This window comes from Trachypithecus francoisi, unplaced genomic scaffold (assembly GCF_009764315.1).
Source record: "Trachypithecus francoisi isolate TF-2019V2 unplaced genomic scaffold, Tfra_2.0 Lachesis_group14, whole genome shotgun sequence".
NCBI classification, from domain to species: Eukaryota; Metazoa; Chordata; class Mammalia; order Primates; family Cercopithecidae; genus Trachypithecus; species Trachypithecus francoisi.
Genome location: NW_022681459.1, coordinates 16,793,700 through 16,815,778, shown reverse-complemented (window position 1 = coordinate 16,815,778; position 22,079 = coordinate 16,793,700). Strand labels below are relative to the sequence as shown.

The window sequence follows — 22,079 nt, the reverse complement described above, 5'->3', positions numbered from 1 at the left end:
TTTCACAAAATTATTTTTAAAAATAAATAAAGTTGGAGTTCAGAACAAATCTCACGTAGAAGAACATGGAACAGCCAGGAGGATGGAGTTATTGTTACTTTACATCTGACCACCAGACTGTCTATTAAGGGATAGTTATCCACTCATCAAATTCAGATGATAAATATCCACATCTCATCAAGCATTAGAGTGTGAAAAAAACTACAGCATCATGCAATGAAATTTCATTGTTTGCTTGAGGTCTTTGATAATAATCAATTAATAAGAAACCTTCATATCCATAGGACTGTGCTGGACAATATGACTGTCCAGCACATTTCAGCCATGTATCCAGCATCATATAGTCCCTTCTTCAAGGAACATGCAACGTATTGTGAGTCATAGAGCATACTAGTGGAAGACTGGGGATCAAATTCTAAGTTGTAATTTTGGAAACAAGTCAGTATATATTTTATGTGAGCTAGATTGGTCAAGACACATTTCTTGGAAGACACAGGGCTCAAAATGGGTCTCAGATGATGGGTAGGCAAGGAGAGATTCTTTCGGGTTTCTGTTTTTATGATTGGTATAGACATGGAGGCTTGAAATTGCATTTCAGGCAGTGTGAATAGCCTGAACTAAACCACAGAGATCATCTTAGAAGCCTGTATGGGGTGCAGAAAGCGTGATATACAGTAAATCAATTTGGAGGATAGAATGGAGGATGATGAGATCTAGACAAAAAGATTTTCATCTGGTGCAACAGTTTGCTGGGCAGGAAAGTAATAAGAGCAATACTTTTTTTTTTTTTTTTTTTGAGACGGAGTCTTGCTCTGTCGCCTGGGCAAGCTTGAGCCACCGCACCCGGCCAATACTTTTTTTTTGAAAATAAGTTATTCTACTGCGTGTTGGAGGGGGGAAGAGACAGAGAAAGAGAGAGAGACTGAAAGACGGAGAAGGTGAAAGTCAAGTTGATTGTCAAGAGTCAAAAGTAACAAACCTGAAGCTTACGGAAGGCATTTTGTAATAAAGCCTTAAGTTAAGGTAGTTAGAGACATAATGAGTAAGGAAGGTCATAAATATATTTTCTAAAAAGATTAATAACAGGGCTTGACATTCAGATGGAAGAAAAATGGAGAGTTCCAACTCCACAATTTTTGAATGCAGAGACAATTGAGAATTCAGATCTTCCCAGTCATGTTGGGGCACCTCCTAGTGCCTTCCATGTGTCTGGCAGTTGAGGGGAGTTTTTTCCTCTCAGATTCAGCATAACTGGAAAACTCAGCTTCTGAAATGGTTCCATCCATTTTTGCCTCAGGGAGAAATGAATGCCAAGATATGCATGAGAAATTTCTTGCACCTCTGAATTTCCATCTCCCAGCTTCTTTTTTGCTGTTTGCTTTGTTTCACAAAGTCTGATAAAGTGAGACACAATGGATTCTTGCCTCTACAAAAAAAAAAAAAAAAGAAAAAGAAAAAGAAAAGAATAAAAAGAGAATGGGTAGAGGAGTCAAAGAATTGCCTTATGAAATAAAGTCCAACAGAATCCTAGGCTATAATTATTACTGGGTTATAACTGTAGAAGAGCAATATTTCTTTAACCAATAATTTTTTAATTGAGAATTGTTTTAGAAAGAGTTTATGTTCTTATATACATACAGTTTTCAATATCTGCATATATGAAAATTAATTGAAAATATGTCCACAGAGTTGCAGAACTTCACAGCCCTGTATCTTCATGCTGTCTTCTTGTAAAACACGCTGCATCTGAATTTTACTGAAAATAGTGCCAATTAGTACACACTGGTAGTCAATCAAAATGATGATCCGGGTTTCACAAACCTTGAAGTTTGGGTTTTTTTTTTCCACATTTCAGGCTTCAGCAAATTAGTGAAGTCTGAATTCAATTTGGGTACTTGATTTAATCCCCTGATCAATAGCCTGACTAAAAAGAATTAACTGTGACTTCTCCACTTTTTGGACCATGTCAACTAAATTTAAAAAGAGGTAAGTGCCATTTATTAAGTTGGTGCAAAAGTAATCGCGGTTTTTACCATTACTTTTAATGGCAAAACCTGTAATTGCTTTTGCACCCACCTAATAGAAGAGTAAGTCAAAAAATAATCTGCGTGTGGAGGCCAGTGTGGAAGGAATGGTCAACTTAAAAGAATTCCAAAGAGTCACTACTCCTGGCTCCAAGCTCATTTCTGTCCCTAGTCAACCATGTGGTCTTCAACAAGGTACTCAACACCAGTCTGTCTTATTTCTTCACTTGTAAAATGAGAGCATTAAAAGTCAAATGATCCACCATCAGATCCCTTGTAATATTTATTTTCAGTGAGATCATGGCCCTTGTTTTGTAAACCAGTTGCTGGTCTCAGAGTTGTGATGAGGCAAAATCAAAACAATTACTGCCCTTTGCCCTCTCCCATCAGCTGCCTGACCCTGTCTGTAGGCACTCAGGCATAGACCATGGATCCTCTTTCTCCCTTCTCCAACTTGTCTACATACAAGGTCTTACCATTTTTTGTTCATACTTGTGTGACAGTGTTCATCTCCCAATATACAAAGTGATCTTTGTGGTATAGACCATGTCTTACATTTTCTTGTGTTTTCTACACAATCTACTATGGTGTTAGGTGCACAGAAGGTATTCATCAAAAACTTAATGGATGAGCGGGTTGGTTTGTTTCATTAACTTTATTTTCATTTGAAGAGTTTTTGGTTTAATAAGCCAAAAGAAATTCCAACAAGAATTTGGAAATTCCAACAAGTACAATAAAGAAACAATTAACGATTAGGAAATATTAAGAACACATTCCCTTTTTAAAGTTGCAAGACCTGAGTACATACTCTTGCCATAGTCCATTCTGTCATATATGTGTGAATACAATAGCGCTGACTTGTAATGCTTGGTTAATAAAGGTGTCTTCTTTTTAAAAGCTTTTAGAGTGGGGAAAATGGGCAAGTGTGGGTTTGTAAGAATGCGTACACATGCTGGAGAAAGGTTGTCTTCCTTTCGATTTGTAAAATCATTTTCTACTGTTCTCAGAAATAAGCCCTGACACATAAGAAAGGAAACGCCTGGCTGCATTGAATCGTTGCATGCCTATGGGAGCAGCTAAAGGGCCAGTGCTTTGGGTTATGTAGGCTTTAAGAAAACCAGATCATGTATTTCATTTTCGTGACCCAGATAACTTATAAGGGATTTGCTGTCACGTACCCACAGAAAAAGGAATTGTCTAAAATCTCATGCCATGGCATAAGAGAACGATGTACTTTGCAAGCTGTTAGAACCCTAGGAGACTCCTCAGTACAACAATCTCATTTGCAGAAGAAGTTTAGAGAAGCCTCTTATGATTAAATAAATTTTATTATTTTCCACTTAACAAAATTCATTCACACTTTACTATAGAGCCAATAATGGTTTAAAATGACCTGTTTAGTAATATCATAAGTGGAATTTCTACTTGAATATAAATGCTGTCTGTTTAAAAAAACTGGCTGGGCGTGGTGGCTCATGCCTGTAATCCCAGCACTTTGGGAGGGAGACTAAGGCAGGCAGATTGCTTGAGGTCAGGAGTTCAAGACCAGCCTAGCCAACATGGTGAAATCCTGTCTCTACTAAAAATACAAAAATTAGTCAGGCATGGTGGTACGTCCCTGTAATCCCAGCTACCTGGGAGGTTAAGGCAAGAGAATCACTGGAACCCGGGAGGCAGAGGTTGCACTGAGCCAAGATCCTGCCACTGCACTTCCGCCTGGGTGACAGAGTGAGACTCTGTCTCAAACAAGCAAACAAACAAACAAACAATCAAAAACAAAACAAAAACAAACAAACAAACAAAAACTTGGGCTCTGGGGCTCTGGAATGAGATACAGCTGAGTTTAAATCTGAGGTTGGCCTTTACTGGCTGTGTGTCCCTGGACAGGTCACCTAATGTCTTTAAACATTTGTTTACATGTTAAATGGAAGATATTCTACTCTCTACCTTAAGTGAGACATTCCGTGAATAGCATAAAACAGCGCCATGTGGTTTTACATATGGTAAGTGCCCATTTCAGCCTCAATGTCTTAAAACAGTTGCAATTCTTTTCTAGCTCTTCTAATTATAAAATTATGCAAGACAGATTTTTAAACCTAATGCTTTGATGTCACATTAAAGGTTGAACTGTCCAAGAGAGAAGAAGATGGGATTGTTTCCATGTAACTGATATGAGGAAAAGGGTTGATAGCCTTTATTTTGGATGATGAGGTTTGGCCTGGGATTGCTGTCATTCTTGGAATGAGACAATTTCAGGCAATGTTTACAGTACTCAGGTGTTCTCTGAGATAGTATTATCTGGAGGTAATCTTTTGTTGATTGTCAGTAGGGACAAACGGAATTAATTTAGCATGATCTCTCTCAGGCTCTCTCCAATCTTCACTCCTACTCCACCAAACACAGCATCTAACCAAACCAACCACCAAGTAAAGCAAGCCAGCCAGGTGATGTCTTCGGACTATACAATGTCATTTTTAACCCACTAATGTTTAAGGAGAATTAATATACAGAGTCTCTAGAATTTGCCAGCACATTAATACTGCTCTGAGCAACCTAAAGAGGCTTTGGACATGCCGAGGAGTATTTGGAGAAAGGAATTGAGAAGAAAGTGGACTTTAAAAAGTGCTTCTTCTGATGTTCTTTGAAATCACTCTGAAGTTCATTGAGAAATGCAGGTAATGAGTGAAGGATTTTTAAAAGGCACTGTGGTAGTTGTCTTGCTTTTCTTTCTTCAATTTAATGTGATACAACGTTAAGATTGAAATTCACCTGGAGTTCTCATATTTATTCAAATTGCAGAATTTTAGGGAGAAAATTTGAACAACTAAATCATCTTAGGGCTTTGAGCTGTATAGTTATAAGAAAAAGAACTTGTGTGTTGAGAGTTATGCTAAACTACTTACCCTTACTTACATTAAAGCAATGAATGATAACCTTGGTATACATAGTAGAGTCAAATTTTATCATCCGATTATTAGCTTTTTCAGTGAGGTCACCAGTAAAACCTAAATCGAGAATCTGTTAAGTCATTACTTCCCATTCACCTAAGAATTTTTAGCAGTAGTATCCTTGGATGTTCCGAGGATAAAGCTTATTATCAGGTTGGATCAATGCAAGACAGACAGCCAACTATATTATAAAAGACAGTAGATAGAAAGGATCTTTAATAAATGCAGTCAATTTCTTCCAGTCGGTATACAGGACTTACCATGTTGAACAGATGACATCTATTCTCCATAATTCGTTTTAAAAGTACCCTGGGGACTTACCTATGAGTACAAAAGCAAAAGAAGACAACATACTCATTGGGACTAAAAACCAACAAGTTGAAAAACAGACTTTATTTGAGTCATCACTGAAGAAAGAGCTGAATTTCGTGAAGAGTGTAGGATGCAGTATCTACTCAGAGGAGGCAATAATAAAGGGATGATTGGGCATTGCGAGAGGAAACCTCATCTAAAGGGAGAAAACGTACTTTTTTGATAACAGAAATCTAGGCCAGACATTGTTAAAGAAAAATAACAAGCTCAGGCATTGCATTGCTCTTCATGTAGAATTCTACAACTTTTAAATGGAACTGTGCTTTTCAAGGTGATCAAAAATTAGTGAAGAATTTTGTCTACTATCCTTGCAAATTCAACATCTTTATTATATTGACAAATGCAACTAATTACATATATGTCACAGATTAACTATAAATAAATTCTGAGGCTGTGTGAAGGAATTATTTTGTCCAGACAGGAATTTATGAATGAGTGAAAAATGGGGGGGTGCATATATAATACACAGCTTCCCTGTATACATGGCTTCAGTATCTCTACATCTCTCCATTCCAGGAATAGATTTGTAATATAATCAACTAGAAACAGAAGCCAAATATCACTGTTCATGGCAGCCTGTCACATCAGGAATTCATCTGTACACATGACAACTCCTCCATCTCAGAACTCTGGGTGAGAAAGGCCTGATTGGCAGCAATTATTCTCTGGCCACTGATGCTTTCTGCGTGACTTCCTCAGACCTTCCTCTCATGGACAAAGACATAAAGTACACCAGAAACATTTTTCACATAGGCTTAAGAAAATGATTGCAGCCTTTCCCCACATAGTACAAAAGGTCAAGTACAAAAGGTTAGTGTATCTCTGAGCTTCATTCCTCTTTTTTTTTTTTGCAGGTAAGGACACTGTCTTACTGGCAGCTTGATAGCCACTACCTGATTTCCTGATAATAGGAAAGTTTCACCTTCCGCTATGGCTATTTAAAATGTTTACTTTTGTACTAATGCATTAGAAACTAACTAAATTCTGCAGATTTTTCTCTTTTTTTTTTTTCTGTTTTTTTGTTTGTCTGTTTTTGAGACAGAGTCTCCCTCTGTCGCCCAGGCTAGAGGACAGTGGTGTGATCTCAGCTCACTGTAACCTCTGCCTCCCCAGTTCAAGCGATTCTCCTGCCTCAGCCTCCCAAGTAGCTGGGATTACAGACATGTGCCACCACACCCAACTAATTTTTATATTTTTAGTAGATATGGGGTTTCACCACGTTGGCCAGGCTGATCTCGAACTTTTGGCCTCAAGTGATCCGCCCACCTCGGCATCCCAAAGTGCTGGGATTACAGGTGTGAGCTACCTCATCCAGCCCAAATTCTGTTTTAACGTTGCTTTAGATGTAGCTTTGTAAACTATTTGTAATAATACAAACCGAGAAAAAAACAGATATGCTCCACTTCTTATAACTCAATGGTGAAAATTAAAATAAAAATATAGGAATAAAGTTGACCTGTATCAATTATCATTAAATTGATTGGGGCAGATTAGCTCTTCCTCCAAATTTTACTTTGGTCTCCATTTATTAAATGGACATTAACTAGGGACTTCAAAGACCCAAGAACCACACTCAGCCTTGGGGATAGAATGAAGACTAAGAGATGATGACTGCTGTCAGCATTAATTTCTTCCACATTATTCAGCCCACTAAGAATGAGATATAATTCAAATTTCTGAAACTTGTTATGTGTGGATACATTTTCATGACCTTTTTAGTAAATAGGCCTGCAATGACAAAATGCACACGAAATTTTGAATATGTAATAACTGAGTCCTATCCTTTATTTCAAGTGACAAAGCTAAGAATTAGAAACATAAAAAAACAAATTTTGTCCATCTTAAGGGTGACAGTGTACAAATGTGGCCATTTCCAGTAGTCGTAGAATAGGCAGATGAACTGAAGGAAGAATGATTTTGAAAACAGGATCTGGAGTGGACTTCAAGCAATCTCCAACAGAACTACAGTGAGGGTCCTGACTGTTAGAAGGAAAACTATCAAACAGGAAGGACACCTATACCAAAACCCCATCAGTACGTCACCATCATCAAAGACCAGAGGCAGATAAAACCACAAAGATGGGGAAAAAGCAGGGCAGAAAAGCTGGAAATTCAGAAAATAAGAGTGCATCTCCCCCTGCAAAGGAGCGCAACCCATCACCAGCAACGGATCGAAGCTGGTCAGAGAATGACTTTGACGAGATGAGAGAAGAAGGCTTCAGTCCATCAAACTTCTCAGAGCTAAAGGAGGAATTACGTACCCAGTGCAAAGAAACTAAATATCTTGAAAAACCCTGGACAGGCCGGGCGTGGTGGCTCAAGCCTGTAATCCCAGCACTTTGGGAGGCCAAGACGGGCGGATCACGAGGTCAGGAGATCGAGACCATCCTGGCTAACACGGTGAAACCCTGCCTCTACTAAAAAAACACAGAAAACTATCCGGGCGAAGTGGCGGGCGCCTGTAGTCCCAGCTACTCGGGAGGCTGAGGCAGGAGAATGGCGTAAACCCGGGAGGTGGAGCTTGCAGTGAGCTGAGATCCAGCCACTGCACTCCAGACTGGGCGACAGAGTGAGACTCCGTCTCAAAAAAAAAAAAAAAAAGAAAAGAAAACCTGGACAGCATTAGGAGCTTATTGTCCAAATACAAGACAATTTAGGCAGACTTGCAAGTAAAAAAAAAAAAAAAAAGAAAAAGCTGATAGCCTCCCCATCAAAAGATTCGTGATATGCAAATCTTTTGCTAGCAAGTAAAAAAAGAGGAAATAAATTAAATTATTAGAAAATGTTAAAAGTAGTGAGCCTATACCTGTTCACAGAGTCATCAAAAGTTATTTCTGTGTGGGAAGTGTCAAGTAGCATTGATAAAGAGTATTTGGCTCAAGCCTGTAATCCCAGCACTTTGGGAGGCCGAGACGGGCAGATCAAGAGGTCAGAAGATCGAGACCATCCTGGCTAACATGGTGAAACCCTGTCTCTACTAACAAATACAAAAAACTAGCCAGGCGAGGTGGCAGGCGCCTGTAGTCCCAGCTACTCGGGAGGCTGAGGCAGGAGAATGGCATAAACCCGGGAAGCGGAGCTTGCAGTGAGCTGAGATCTGGCCACCGCACTCCAGCCTGGGCGACAGAGCGAGACTCCATCTCAAAAAAAAAAAAAAAAAGAGGGCGGAGCAAGATGGCCGAATAGGAACAGCTCCAGTCTCCAACTCCCAGCGCGAGCGACACAGAAGACCGGTGATTTCTGCATTTTCAACTGAGGTACTGGGGTCATCTCACTAGGGAGTGCCGGACAATCGGTGCTGGTCAGCTGCTGCAGCCCAACCAGCTAGAGCTGAAGCAGGGCGAGGCATTGCCTCACCTGGGAAGTGCAAGGGGGAAGGGAATCCCTTTTCCTAGCCAGGGGAACTGAGACACACAACACCTGGAAAATCGGGTAACTCCCACCCCAATACTGTGCTTTAAGCAAACGGGCACACCAGGAGAATATATCCCACACCTGGCCAGGAGGGTCCCACGCCCACAGAGCCTCCCTCATTGCTAACACAGCAGTCTGCATTCTAACCACAAGGCAGCAGCGAGGCTGGGGCAGGGGCGCCCGCCATTGCTGAGGCTTAAGTAGGTAAACAAAGCCGCTGGGAAGCTCGAACTGGGTGGAGCTCACAGCAGCTCAAGGAAACCTGCCTGTCTCTGTAGACGCCACCTCTGGGGACAGGGCACAGTTAACAACAAAAACAACAAAAGCAGCAGGAACCTCTGCAGACGCAAACGGCTCTGTCTGACAGCTTTGAAGAGAGCAATGGATCTCCCAACACGGAGGTTGAGATCTGAGAAGGCACAGACTGCCTGCTCAAGTGGGTCCCTGACCCCTGAGTAGCCTAACTGGGAGACATCCCCCACTAGGGGCAGTCGGACACCCCACACCTCAAAGGGTGGAGTACACCCCTGAGAGGAAGCTTCCAAAGTAAGAATCAGACAGGTACACTCGCTGTTCAGCAATATTCTATCTTCTGCAACCTCTGCTGCTGATACCCAGGCAAACAGGGTCTGGAGTGGACCTCCAGCAATCTCCAACAGACCTACAGCTGAGGGTCCTGACTGTTAGAAGGAAAACTATCAAACAGGAAGGACACCTATACCAAAACCCCATCAGTACATCACCATCATCAAAGACCAGAGGCAGATAAAACCACAAAGATGGGGAAAAAGCAGGGCAGAAAAGCTGGAAATTCAAAAAATAAGAGTATATCCCCCTGCAAAGGAGCGCAGCCCATCACCAGCAACGGATCAAAGCTGGTCAGAGAATGACTTTGACGAGATGAGAGAAGAAGGCTTCAGTCCATCAAACTTCTCAGAGCTAAAGGAGGAATTACGTACCCAGTGCAAAGAAACTAAAAATCTTGAAAAAAGAGTGGAAGAATTGACAGCTAGAATAATTAATGCAGAGAAGGTCATAAACGAAATGACAGAGATGAAAACCATGACACGAGAAATACGTGACAAATGCACAAGCTTCAGTAACCGACTCGATCAACTGGAAGAAAGAGTATCAGCGATCGAGGATCAAATGAATGAAATGAAGCAAGAAGAGAAACCAAAAGAAAAAAGAAGAAAAAGAAATGAACAAAGCCTGCAAGAAGTATGGGATTATGTAAAAAGACCAAATCTACGTCTGATTGGGGAGCCTGAAAGTGAGGGGGAAAATGGAACCAAGTTGGAAAACACTCTTCAGGATATCATCCAGGAGAACTTCCCCAACCTAGTAGGGCAGGCCAACATTCAAATACAGAGAAATACAGAGAAATGCCACAGAGATACTCCTCAAGAAGAGCAACTCCAAGACACATAATTGCCAGATTCACCAAAGTTGAAATGAAGGAAAGAATCTTAAGGGCAGCCAGAGAGAAAGGTCGGGCTACCCACAAAGGGAAGCCCATCAGACAAACAGCAGATCTCTCGGCAGAAACTCTACAAGCCAGAAGAGAGTGGGGGCCAATATTCAACATTCTTAAAGAAAAGAATTTTCAACCCAGAATTTCATATCCAGCAAAACTAAGTTTCATAAGTGAAGGAGAAATAAAATCCTTTACAGATAAGCAAATGCTTAGAGATTTTGTCACCACCAGGCCTGCCTTACAAGAGACCCTGAAGGAAGCCCTAAACATGGAAAGGAACAACCGGTACCAGCCATTGCAAAAACATGCCAAAATGTAAAGACCATCGAGGCTAGGAAGAAACTGCATCAACTAACGAGCAAAATAACCAGTTAATATCATAATGGCAGAATCAAGTTCACACAAAACAATATTAACCTTAAATGTAAATGGACTAAATGCTCCAATTAAAAGACACAGACTGGCAAACTGGATAAAGAGTCAAGACCCATCAGTCTGCTGTATTCAGGAGACCCATCTCACATGCAGAGACATACATAGGCTCAAAATAAAGGGATGGAGGAAGATCTACCAAGCAAATGGAGAACAAAAAAAAGCAGGGGTTGCAATACTAGTCTCCGATAAAATAGAATTTAAACCATCAAAGATCAACAGAGACAAAGAAGGCCATTACATAATGGTAAAGGGATCAATTCAACAGGAAGAGCTAACTCTCCTAAATACATATGCACCCAATACAGGAGCACCCAGATTCATAAAGCAAGTCCTTAGAGACTTACAAAGAGACTTAGACTCCCATACAATAATAATGGGAGACTTCAACACTCCACTGTCAACATTAGACAGATCAACGAGACAGAAAGTTAACAAGGATATCCAGGAATTGAACTCATCTCTGCACCAAGCGGACCTAATAGACATCTATAGAACTCTCCACCCCAAATCAACAGAATATACATTCTTCTCAGCACCACATCGCACTTATTCCAAAATTGACCACATAATTGGAAGTAAAGCACTCCTCAGCAAATGTACAAAAACAGAAATTATAACAAACTGTCTCTCAGACCACAGTGCAATCAAACTAGAACTCAGGACTAAGAAACTCAATCAAAACTGCTCAACTACATGGAAACTGAACAACCTGCTCCTGAATGACTACTGGGTACATAACGAAATGAAGGCAGAAATAAAGATGTTCTTTGAAACCAATGAGAACAAAGATACAACATACCAGAATCTCTAGGACACATTTAAAGCAGTGTGTAGAGGGAAATTTATAGCACTAAATGCCCACAAGAGAAAGCAGGAAAGATCTAAAATTGACACTCTAACATCACAATTAAAAGAACTAGAGAGGCAAGAGCAAACACATTCAAAAGCTAGCAGAAGGCAAGAAATAACTAAGATCAGAGCAGAACTGAAGGAGATAGAGACACAAAAAACCTCCAAAAAATCAATGAATCCAGGAGTTGGTTTTTTGAAAGAAGATCAACAAAATTGACAGACCGCTAGCAAGACTAATAAAGAAGAAAAGAGAGAGGAATCAAATAGATGCAATAAAAAATGATAAAGGGGATATCACCACCGACCCCACAGAAATACAAACTACCATCAGAGAATACTATAAACACCTCTACACAAATCAACTAGAAAATCTAGCAGAAATGGATAATTTCCTGGACACTTACACTCTTCCAAGACTAAACCAGGAAGAAGTTGAATCCCTGAATAGACCAATAGCAGGCTCTGAAATTGAGGCAATAATTAATAGCCTACCAACCAAAAAAAGTCCAGGACCAGATGGATTCACAGCTGAATTCTACCAGAGGTACAAGGAGGAGCTGGTACCATTCCTTCTGAAACTATTCCAATCAATTGAAAAAGAGGGAATCCTCCCTAACTCATTTTATGAGGCCAACATCATCCTGATACCAAAGCCTTGCAGAGACACAACAAAAAAGAGAATTTTAGACCAATATCCCTGATGAACATCAATGCAAAAATCCTCAATAAAATACTGGCAAACCGGATTCAGCAGCACATCAAAAAGCTTATCCACCATGATCAAGTGGGCTTCATCCCTGGGATGCAAGGCTGGTTCAACATTCGCAAATCAATAAACGTAATCCAGCATATAAACAGAACCAAAGACAAGAACCACATGATCATCTCAATAGATGCAGAAAAGGCTTTTGACAAAATTCAACAGCCCTTCATGCTAAAAATGCTCAATAAATTCGGTATTGATGGAACGTACCTCAAATAATAAGAGCTATTTATGACAAACCCACAGCTAATATCATACTGAATGGGCAAAAACTGGAAAAATTCCCTTTGAAAACTGGCACAAGACAGGGATGCCCTCTCTCACCACTCCTATTCAACATAATGTTGGAAGTTCTGGCTAGGGCAATCAGGCAAGAGAAAGAAATCAAGGGTATCCAGTTAGGAAAAGAAGAAGTCAAATTGTCCCTGTTTGCAGATGACATGATTGTATATTTAGAAAACCCCATTGTCTCAGCCCAAAATCTCCTTCAGCTGATAAGCAACTTCAGCAAAGTCTCAGGATACAAAATTCATGTGCAAAAATCACAAGCATTCTTATACACCAGTAACAGACAAACAGAGAGCCAAATCAGGAATGAACTTCCATTCACAATTGCTTCGAAGAGAATAAAATACCTAGGAATCCAACTTACAAGGGATGTAAAGGACCTCTTCAAGGAGAACTACAAACCACTGCTCAGTGAAATCAAAGAGGACACAAACAAATGGAAGAACATACCATGCTCATGGATAGGAAGAATCAATATTGTGAAAATGGCCATACTGCCCAAGGTTATTTATAGATTCAATGCTATCCCCATCAAGCTACCAATGAGTTTCTTCACAGAATTGGAAAAAACTGCTTTAAAGTTCATATGGAACCAAAAAAGAGCCCACATTGCCAAGACAATCCTAAGTCAAAAGGACAAAGCTGGAGGCGTCACGCTACCTGACTTCAAACTATACTACAAGGCTACAGTAACCAAAACAGCATGGTACTGGTACCAAAACAGAGATATAGACCAATGGAACAGAAAGAGTCCTCAGAAATAATACCACACTTCTACAGCCATCTGATCTTTGACAAACCTGAGAGAAACAAGAAATGGGGAAAGGATTCCCTATTTAATAAATGGTGCTGGGAAAATTGGCTAGCCATAAGTAGAAAGCTGAAACTGGATCCTTTCCTTACTCCTTATACGAAGATTAATTCAAGATGGATTAGAGACTTAAATGTTAGACCTAACACCATTAAAACCCTAGAAGAAAACCTAGGTAGTACCATTCAGGACATAGGCATGGGCAAGGACTTCATGTCTAAAACACCAAAAGCAACGGCAGCAAAAGCAAAAATTGACAAATGGGATATGATTAAACTAAAGAGCTTCTGCACAGCAAAAGAAACTACCATCAGAGTGAACAGGCAACCTACAGAATGGGAGAACATTTTTGCAATCTACTCATCTGACAAAGGGCTAATATCCAGAATCTACAAAGAACTCAAACAAATATACAAGAAAAAAACAAACAACCCCATCAAAAAGTGGGCAAAGGATATGAACAGACATTTCTCAAAAGAAGACATTCATACAGCCAACAGACACATGAAAAAATGCTCATCATCACTGGCCATCAGAGAGATGCAAATCAAAACCACAATGCGATACCATTTCACACCAGTTAGAATGGCAATCATTAAAAAGTCAGGAAACAACAGGTGTTGGAGAGGATGTGGAGAAATAGGAACACTTTTACACTGTTGGTGGGATTGTAAACTAGTTCAACCATTATGGAAAACAGTATGGCAATTCCTCAAGGATCTAGAACTAGATGCACCATATGACCCAGCCATCCCACTACTGGGTATATACCCAAAGGATTATAAATCATGCTGCTATAAAGACACATGCACACGTATGTTTATTGCGGCACTATTCACAATAGCAAAGACTTGGAATCAACCCAAATGTCCATCTGTGACAGACTGGATTAAGAAAATGTGGCACATATACACCATGGAATACTATGCAGCCATAAAAAAGGATGAGTTCGTGTCCTTTGTAGGGACATGGATGCAGCTGGAAACCATCATTCTTAGCAAACTATCACAAGAACAGAAAACCAAACACCGCATGTTCTCACTCATAGGTGGGAACTGAACAATGAGATCACTTCAACTCGGGAAGGGGAACATCACACACCGGGGCCTATCATGGGGAGGGGGGAGGGGGGAGGGATTGCATTGGGAGTTATACCTGATATAAATGATGAATTGATGGGTGCTGACGAGTTGATGGGTGCAGCACACCAACATGGCACAAGTATACATATGTAACAAACCTGCACGTTATGCACATGTACCCTAGAACTTAAAGTATAATAAAAAAAAAAAGAAAAAAAAAAAAGAAAAAATTGAGAAAAAAAAATAAATAAAAAAAAGAATTAAAAAAAGAGTATTTGGTAAGTTCTCTAGTTGAGAACTTGAAGACTTTGTTGAAATTATTAGCATGTGGGAAACTATTGTAAAAAAAGTTTAATTCAGGCGGAGCAATGTGGGGCAATAGGATAAGAAAGGAGTAATAATATTGGTCTAATGTGTAGAGAAAATGAGAATACTTGGTGAATATATCAAATGTTACCCAGAGAGACTTGAAGACTTCAGCTGACGGGAGATCAGGAACCTGAGCAGCAAGGATAGTTCAAAGGAAAGTCGTTTCACATGGTGTGAACTGACGTAAAAGATCAGGGAAAATAGAAAGCATAGGTAATTAACCAATCTTAAAATACAGCAGGCCAGGCGCAGTGGCTCACGCCTATAAAACCTAGCACTTTCAGAGGCCAAGACAGGCAGGTCACCTGAGGTCAAGAATTCGAGACTAGCCTGGCCAGCATGGTGAAACTCCATCTCTACTAAAAATACAAAAATTAGCCAGGCATCGTGGTGGGTGCCTGTAATCTCAGCTCCTCAGGAGGCTGAGGCAGAACAATCACTTGAACCTGGGAGGTGGAGGTTGCAGTGACCCAAGATTGCACCACTGCACTCCAGCCTGGGTGACAGAGGGAGATTCCATCTCAAAAAAAAAAAAAAAAAAAAAAAATTAGAGCAAAGCATCAGGAAGCTTGGGAGCTTCCTGAGTGGCAGACAGGGTGATCTTACATTCTGTTTGCCCAGGATATCTCTGATTTACATCTGTTTCACCAGCACTCAAAAGTGCTGTCATTTGGGATGATAAATTATATGATCATACTTCCAGGAGAGTAAAGGGAGTAAATGAGGAGGAAGCCTCTTTCACTAGTTGTCTCTGGACAAAATCCCAGTTGGAATTATTACCAATAACCAGTTAGTTACTCAGAGACATATTTCTGTTTCCCCAACTTTCTATTTGCCATGAAAAACAAACTGTACAATAACACAAAAACCCAGTAAACCCAGCTACATTATCCTGTACCTGGAAAAATCAGTACATAAAAAGAAAACGGTTCCTAAAACATAATATACTATATCCAACTGCCTAGGTACTATTCAGAAAGCAGGTCCCATGTGCTGGTTAACTCACTGATCCACAAGGAGTGAGGAACATTTTGCTTCCATTTGCTTTGAACCATGGTGATGATGTTTCACAACTTGACAATTACACAACTGTAATAGCTGACTATAAATCCAAAGTAACTTCCTCAGGTAGTATTTTAAGGTTGCGGAAATATTTGCTGGGCTTTTAAAAGTTAGATAATGTCTCTCTAACACAGTAACATGTACAGATCTGGATTTTAATGAGATGTGCTATTGAGTCAGGTTTTTAAAATCGATATTTAAGAATATACGTTTTTCTCCATTAATGTAATAATTGATGATTTCTATGCACCAAGTTGTTAGGGAATTACAGGCTATTTTGAAAGGAATTGCTTCATATGTGGTTATTTCACTTGATCATTATGAAATATCTGGAATATTAGGGAAAAAAACAGGTATAATTACCTTATCAAAGAAAATCCCATTTTTGGTAAAATTAAATGACCAATCAGGGTCACTTTTTGAAGTAAAATCAGTTTTTTGGTTTTGGACTATGAAAACACAGTCCTTTTATTCTCATGAGGTCTTTTAAAAAACATCTTGTACATAAATTTGCATTTCAAGCTTTATGTCATTATTATGACAAATAATTGTCATAATTTGGACAGAGCCATGCTAAAACGGGCCTTGTGCGTCTTCCACGAGGCCAAAGTTTGTGAAGAAGGTTAACAAAGTGTGTGGAATGCTTCCTAAAAACATGACCACTTGGCAGACAAACAATTACATGTGAGTTATAAACACATTTTTAAAGCAAATCTGTGGAGTACCGCTACAAGCAAAATTTTCTGAGCCTTTATTTAATGTATGTATTTGAAATCAATGATTTTCAAACTTATTCTATCATTCAACTAATTTGCTAGTCTTTTAGTAGCCCTTTCTAGTTAATCTGAATTATTTAGTTAGCAGGTGATGGCCACATTATTAGGATATTTCTCTTCCAGTAGGGGAAGGCAGCTTTCCTTTCTATCTTTTTCTGCCACCCTCTTTGACCAACAGAGAGAGGAAAAAACAAGGAAGGGGGAGGAGGAGGAGGAGGTGGAGGAGGAAAAGGCAAAGAGGGGAAAAGGAAAAGGGGAAGGAGCAGGGTAGGAGGTGAGAGAGAGAGAACATGCCCTCCACTGAATATACTCAAGAGCCATAACTTGTACCAGGACTGTTATATATGGCAGCAGCTAGGCACTGTGGGACTTGGGGGAGCACCATTCCTGTGGACTATACTGTGAGAGATTAATGCATGGGGTTGTCCAAGGTTATGGCCCTAAACATTACACACACAAAATACATTCCTATCAAGAATATCAACAAGCAATAGCCTCGTGTTCATGTTATCTGGTTAAGTCTCATAGACACTCTATATTGCCTTGCATGCTAAGTTCCAGTACAACAATGTAGCATGTGTGCATATTAGAGAAGAATTTCCCTCCACCCTCCTCCTGAATATCTTTTTTTTTTCTGAGCCATTTACATGAACCAGCTTCCATTCACAGACTGCTTATGAGGGAGAGGATCAGATTCGCTCACGTGCAGTGAAGGTGCATTAATTGACACAGGGTAGTAGAAAATAGTGACATTAAATAATTTTGATTGCACTAAATGCTACTGAGACAAAAGTGGAAATTATTCTTCCTGTATTCTGAGGAAGCTAATTAAAAATAAAAAAGCAGATATTCTTTCTTTCCCCAGTAAAACAATTACTTTTCATGCTATACATTTACATTTGGTAAGAGCTGCTAATGAGGTTGTTTACATTTGTACTGTCACGTTCATACCAAGTCGCATCATGAATAGGAATAGGTGTACCTTGCAACATGCATTGTCACCTGGCAGTGAGTCCACACCATGCCTTGGAAACTCCATGCATCACGTTGCACTGAACAAAGCAAAAGAAATATTTCAGAGCAGGCATATTTAATTAACCATAATGGACATTTTGGTTGTAGTTAAATCATAATTATCACCACCAGCTGTTCAAATTGTATCTACTCAGCACACATTTATGGAGTGCCTACTGCGTACTTGGGAGGAAACTTGCTTTTGACGATGCTCTAGGATTTCACATGTTGAGAAGTCGGTGCCTTTCAGGAAATTACCTCATAATGATGGGAATGGCAAACCAGTGCCCTGAGAGAGTAAATGCACCTTCAGGAAGTAATTTTCTCACCTCACCGACAGGAAATTTCAAATAATGGTAATCATGAGCACTTTGCTAACACTGAATTCATAACTCCATCTGTGTTATATAATCATGGCAACCATGGGGATCCTTTTCTTCTTTTATGGATGGAACAAAGGGAAAGTGCCTCTTATTCCAGTAAACTCAAAAGCTGAACTTATCTAAGCTATACACATGTGTGTACATATATCTACACATATACATATACACATACATATGCACATATACACAATACATACACTTATATACTATTTGTTAATATATACTATTATACATACACACATAACAGTTTCCAATTTACAAATGGGCTAAATTCCAAAATTGATATGGAAAGTATTTCATTAAACTCTAAAACCCACTTTTTAATCAAAAATTCTAATGTACAAAAATAATGTTGTTAAATCAGAATATAAAGCAAACATTTTATATTGCCAATTGAACATCTTAACAATGACCTGAAAAGTCCAGTATACATACACGTTTCTTTTTTTTTTTTTTTTTTTTTTGAGACGGAGTCTCGCTCTGTCGCCCAGGCTGGAGTGCAGTGGCCGAATCTCAGCTAACTGCAAGCTCCACCTCCCGGGTTTACGCCATTCTCCTGCCTCAGCCTCCCGAGTAGCTGGGACTACAGCCGCCCGCCACCTCGCCCGGCTAGTTTTTTGTATTTTTTTAGTAGAGACGGGGTTTCACCATGTTAGCCAGGATGGTCTCGATCTCCTGACCTCATGATCCGCCCCTCTCGGCCTCCCAAAGTGCTGGGATTACATACATACACGTTTCTTATTTGCACATACAGTCCTCTCCATCAATATATGTGTAAATATTTATTATTTTTATAGTATCATGAATATGTAAGCCCACAGAGAGAGCTCATATTCAGAAATTAATTTATTTAAGAGTTTTCTGCTTAAAATATTTCAATAAATATATGAAAATTTCAACTTGGTTCTTCCTCTCTACAGTAATCTCCATCCTCTTCTTTATCAGGCCCTCTGACTCCTCAGTAGTCAGTATTTGCCAAGGGCTTTCAACTGCTTTTACTAGACTATTACAAAGCCATCATTGACCAATTGTCTGCCCACCTGAAGAATTAATTTTCCTTCTTTGCCAAGGCTGAGAATTCAATAAAAGTCTTGAGGCTTGCTTTTCATATGGTTCAACATCATGCGTGGACTATTCCAGGAACTTTGAATTACCTAAACTATGCTATTTAAATTTTTTCCCCTCCCTTCCCCTCTCCTTCTTCTTCTTTCTCTCTCCCTGCTTCATGTATGTGCATAGCTGAATCCGATGGGTCCTTGCTGGAACTCAACAGCACTCATAGTACTAAACCACAGGAACGACTCCACTCATATGAATCACTGTTCTTTTTCCAGGCTTCGGTGCCCCCAAATCCCTTTCCCTCCGTTTTTTTTCCTCTTCTCCTGGGAATGCAGAAAAAGAAAATTCTAATAGGGAGATGTCTCCAGCATCAGTATATCACAGATTTGTCTGGCTTTCCAGCACACAGAGGATAAAATTCTCATCCCTTGCAAAGTCCCGTGGGCTCTGGTCCAGCATTTCTCTTTGACCAGAGCTCATACCACACTCCAGATCCAATTTCAGATCCAGCCACAGTGATCTTCTTTCTGTTCCTGGATCATGCCTAACTCTTGGTCTCTGAGGACTTTTGCACTAACTGTTGCAACCACTTCTCAGCATCAGTGTCACCTACTCAGACCACCCGGTTTAAAGTTGGCCCCCTCCTTCCCAAGCAGCTTTCTATTACCCTGTTTACTTTTCCCACCACAGTCGGTGCCTCTTTTAAACTGATTTGCTATTTAGAATCCATACACCCCACCTGGAATGTAAATTCCGAGAAGCAATGAGCCTTCATTCACTGTCGTATACCAGAATCTGGACTAGGATTTAGAACAGGGGCACCGACCAAACAGTCATTGTAAATTGGTGAATAAGGTGAATCTACTAGGCAGGGCATGGTGCCTCATCCCTGTAATCACAGCACTTTGGGAGGCCAAGGTGGGCGGATCACTTGAGCCCAGGAGTTCAGGACAAGCCTGGCTGACATAGTGAGACCTCATCTCTACAAAAAATACAAAACTACAGGCCTGCTGTTGCGCGTCTGTAGTCCCACCCACTTTGGAGGCTGGGGTGGGATAGTCACCTGAGCCTGGAAGGTTGAGGCTGCAGTGAGCTGTGATTGTACTACTGCACTTCAGACTGGGTGACAGCAAGACGCTGTCTCAAATAAAAAAAAGCAAAAAAGAAAGAAAGAAAAGAAACTATGAAACTGGGCATTCATTATGATTAACATCTTAACCTGTATCATTTATTGGGTCTTCTTACTGGTATTATGTATCTCAAATATAATAAAAGGGGATTTGGCCAAGTGTGGTGGCTCACGCCTGTAATCCCAGCACTTTGGGAGGCTGAGGGGGGTGGGCAGATGCTGGGTGTGGTGTCACACACCTGTAGTCCCAGCTACTCAGGAGGCTGAGGCAGGAGAATCACTTGAACCCAGGAGACGGAGGTTGCAGTGAGCCGAGATTGCGCCACTGCCCTCCAGCCTGGCGACAGAGTGAGACTCCCTCTCAAACAAACAAATAAATAAACAAACAAACAAATAAAGGGACTTATGTGAACATGTCACCCAGTTTAACTTTCCCTCTGGCAACCTTCATTTATTCATGAGCTTAACAAAGATTTGATTTGTGAGGATCGAATATAGCTTATGGGCATGACCAATTTTTACTAAACTTTATAGGTATTTTATAAATACCCTTTTAAAGTTCACAACACAGAAATAAACACTGATCTCCCCATTACCTTTCTTGTTTCTCTACAGGTTTCTACTGCTTTTCTCCACACAGCACTCAAACTAAAACCTTTATTCATAAACTCCATTATCCATATCTCTCCTACATTCAAAACCTGTAGCAAATAAAAAACAAATCTGGACTTAGGAAAATAGAGACTTTATTTGAAAAGCCTTTGCAATAACAGGGTTACTGCAACAGGAGAAGGGGTACTGTTGCAATAGGGAGAAGGCTTATACCGTGAAGTATGAAAGCAATTCAAAGGTCAGGCAGAAAAGAGCTTTTTTACAGAAAAGAGTAAGCCAAGCTGGAAGGAACCAGGTGTGGGATAGTGGGGAGAGCAGATGGCTTGATCGGACGGTTAAACAGGAGATGTCTTTCTTTGTAGATGATTTTCAGGAGGGGTTATGATGACTCCAGTACTTGCTTAACCTAAGAAGTGAGTCAAGTTCAGCTTCCTGCAGTGAAGAGTGAAAATTAATTGAAGTTTGGTTAAGTCAAATTAACAAGCATTTTGTTCTGATTGGTCAGTGGGGACCAACAGTTCAGCTAATCATGTATGAGACAAAGAATGGGAATTTGGAAGGTCTGCATCTGGCCTTGCCCTAGGTCAACAAGGAGGTCGTTCCCAAGTCTTATCTAAGTCGTATGGGGAAGGGTGGTTCATACAGTAAGCCGTTTCTAATAACACAAAGAGTACATGGATTTCTTTCATCATTGCTGATATCCAGGAGCACAGGGCTCACTTAAGGTTTAACATGGCCACTTCCAGTGGTTTTCCAGTTCATTCGAAGTAAATCCATTATTTTCAGTGGTCTATAACAGGGGTCCCCAACCAATGGGCCATGTGTCCTGTTAGGAACTGGGCCGCACACCAGCAGGTGAGCAGTGAGTGAGTGAGTGAGTGAAGCTTCATCTGTATTACAGCCACTCCCCATTGCTCACATTACCATCTGAGCTCTGCCTCCTGTCAGATCAACAGTGGGATTAGATTCTCATAGGAGTGTGAATCCTATTGTGAACTGTGCATCTGAGGGATAGAGGCTACAGACTCCTATGAGAATCTAATGCCTGCTAATCTGTCACTGTCTCCCATCACCCCCAGATGAGACCGTCTAGTTGCAGGAAAACAAGCTCAGGGCTTTCACTGATTCTGCATTACGGTAAGCTGTATAATTGTTTCATGATATATTACAATGTCATAAGAATAGAAATAAAGTGTACAATAAATGTAA

At 40.2% G+C, this 22,079-nt stretch overlaps 1 protein-coding gene and 1 long non-coding RNA gene across 2 annotated transcripts in view; one reads left to right on the top strand and one right to left on the bottom strand.

Moving 5' to 3' along the window:
* The window catches only part of GRIK1 (glutamate ionotropic receptor kainate type subunit 1), a 391,857-nt gene that overhangs the window by 139,922 nt on the left and 229,856 nt on the right, over window positions 1-22,079 (top strand). The window lies entirely within an intron of this gene.
* LOC117095657 lies at window positions 46-20,952 on the bottom strand. The gene is made up of 3 exons (XR_004442125.1): window positions 20,855-20,952; window positions 17,656-17,725; window positions 46-1,426 (listed from the first exon to the last, which is right to left on the bottom strand). It is a non-coding gene; the product is annotated as an uncharacterized LOC117095657 (long non-coding RNA).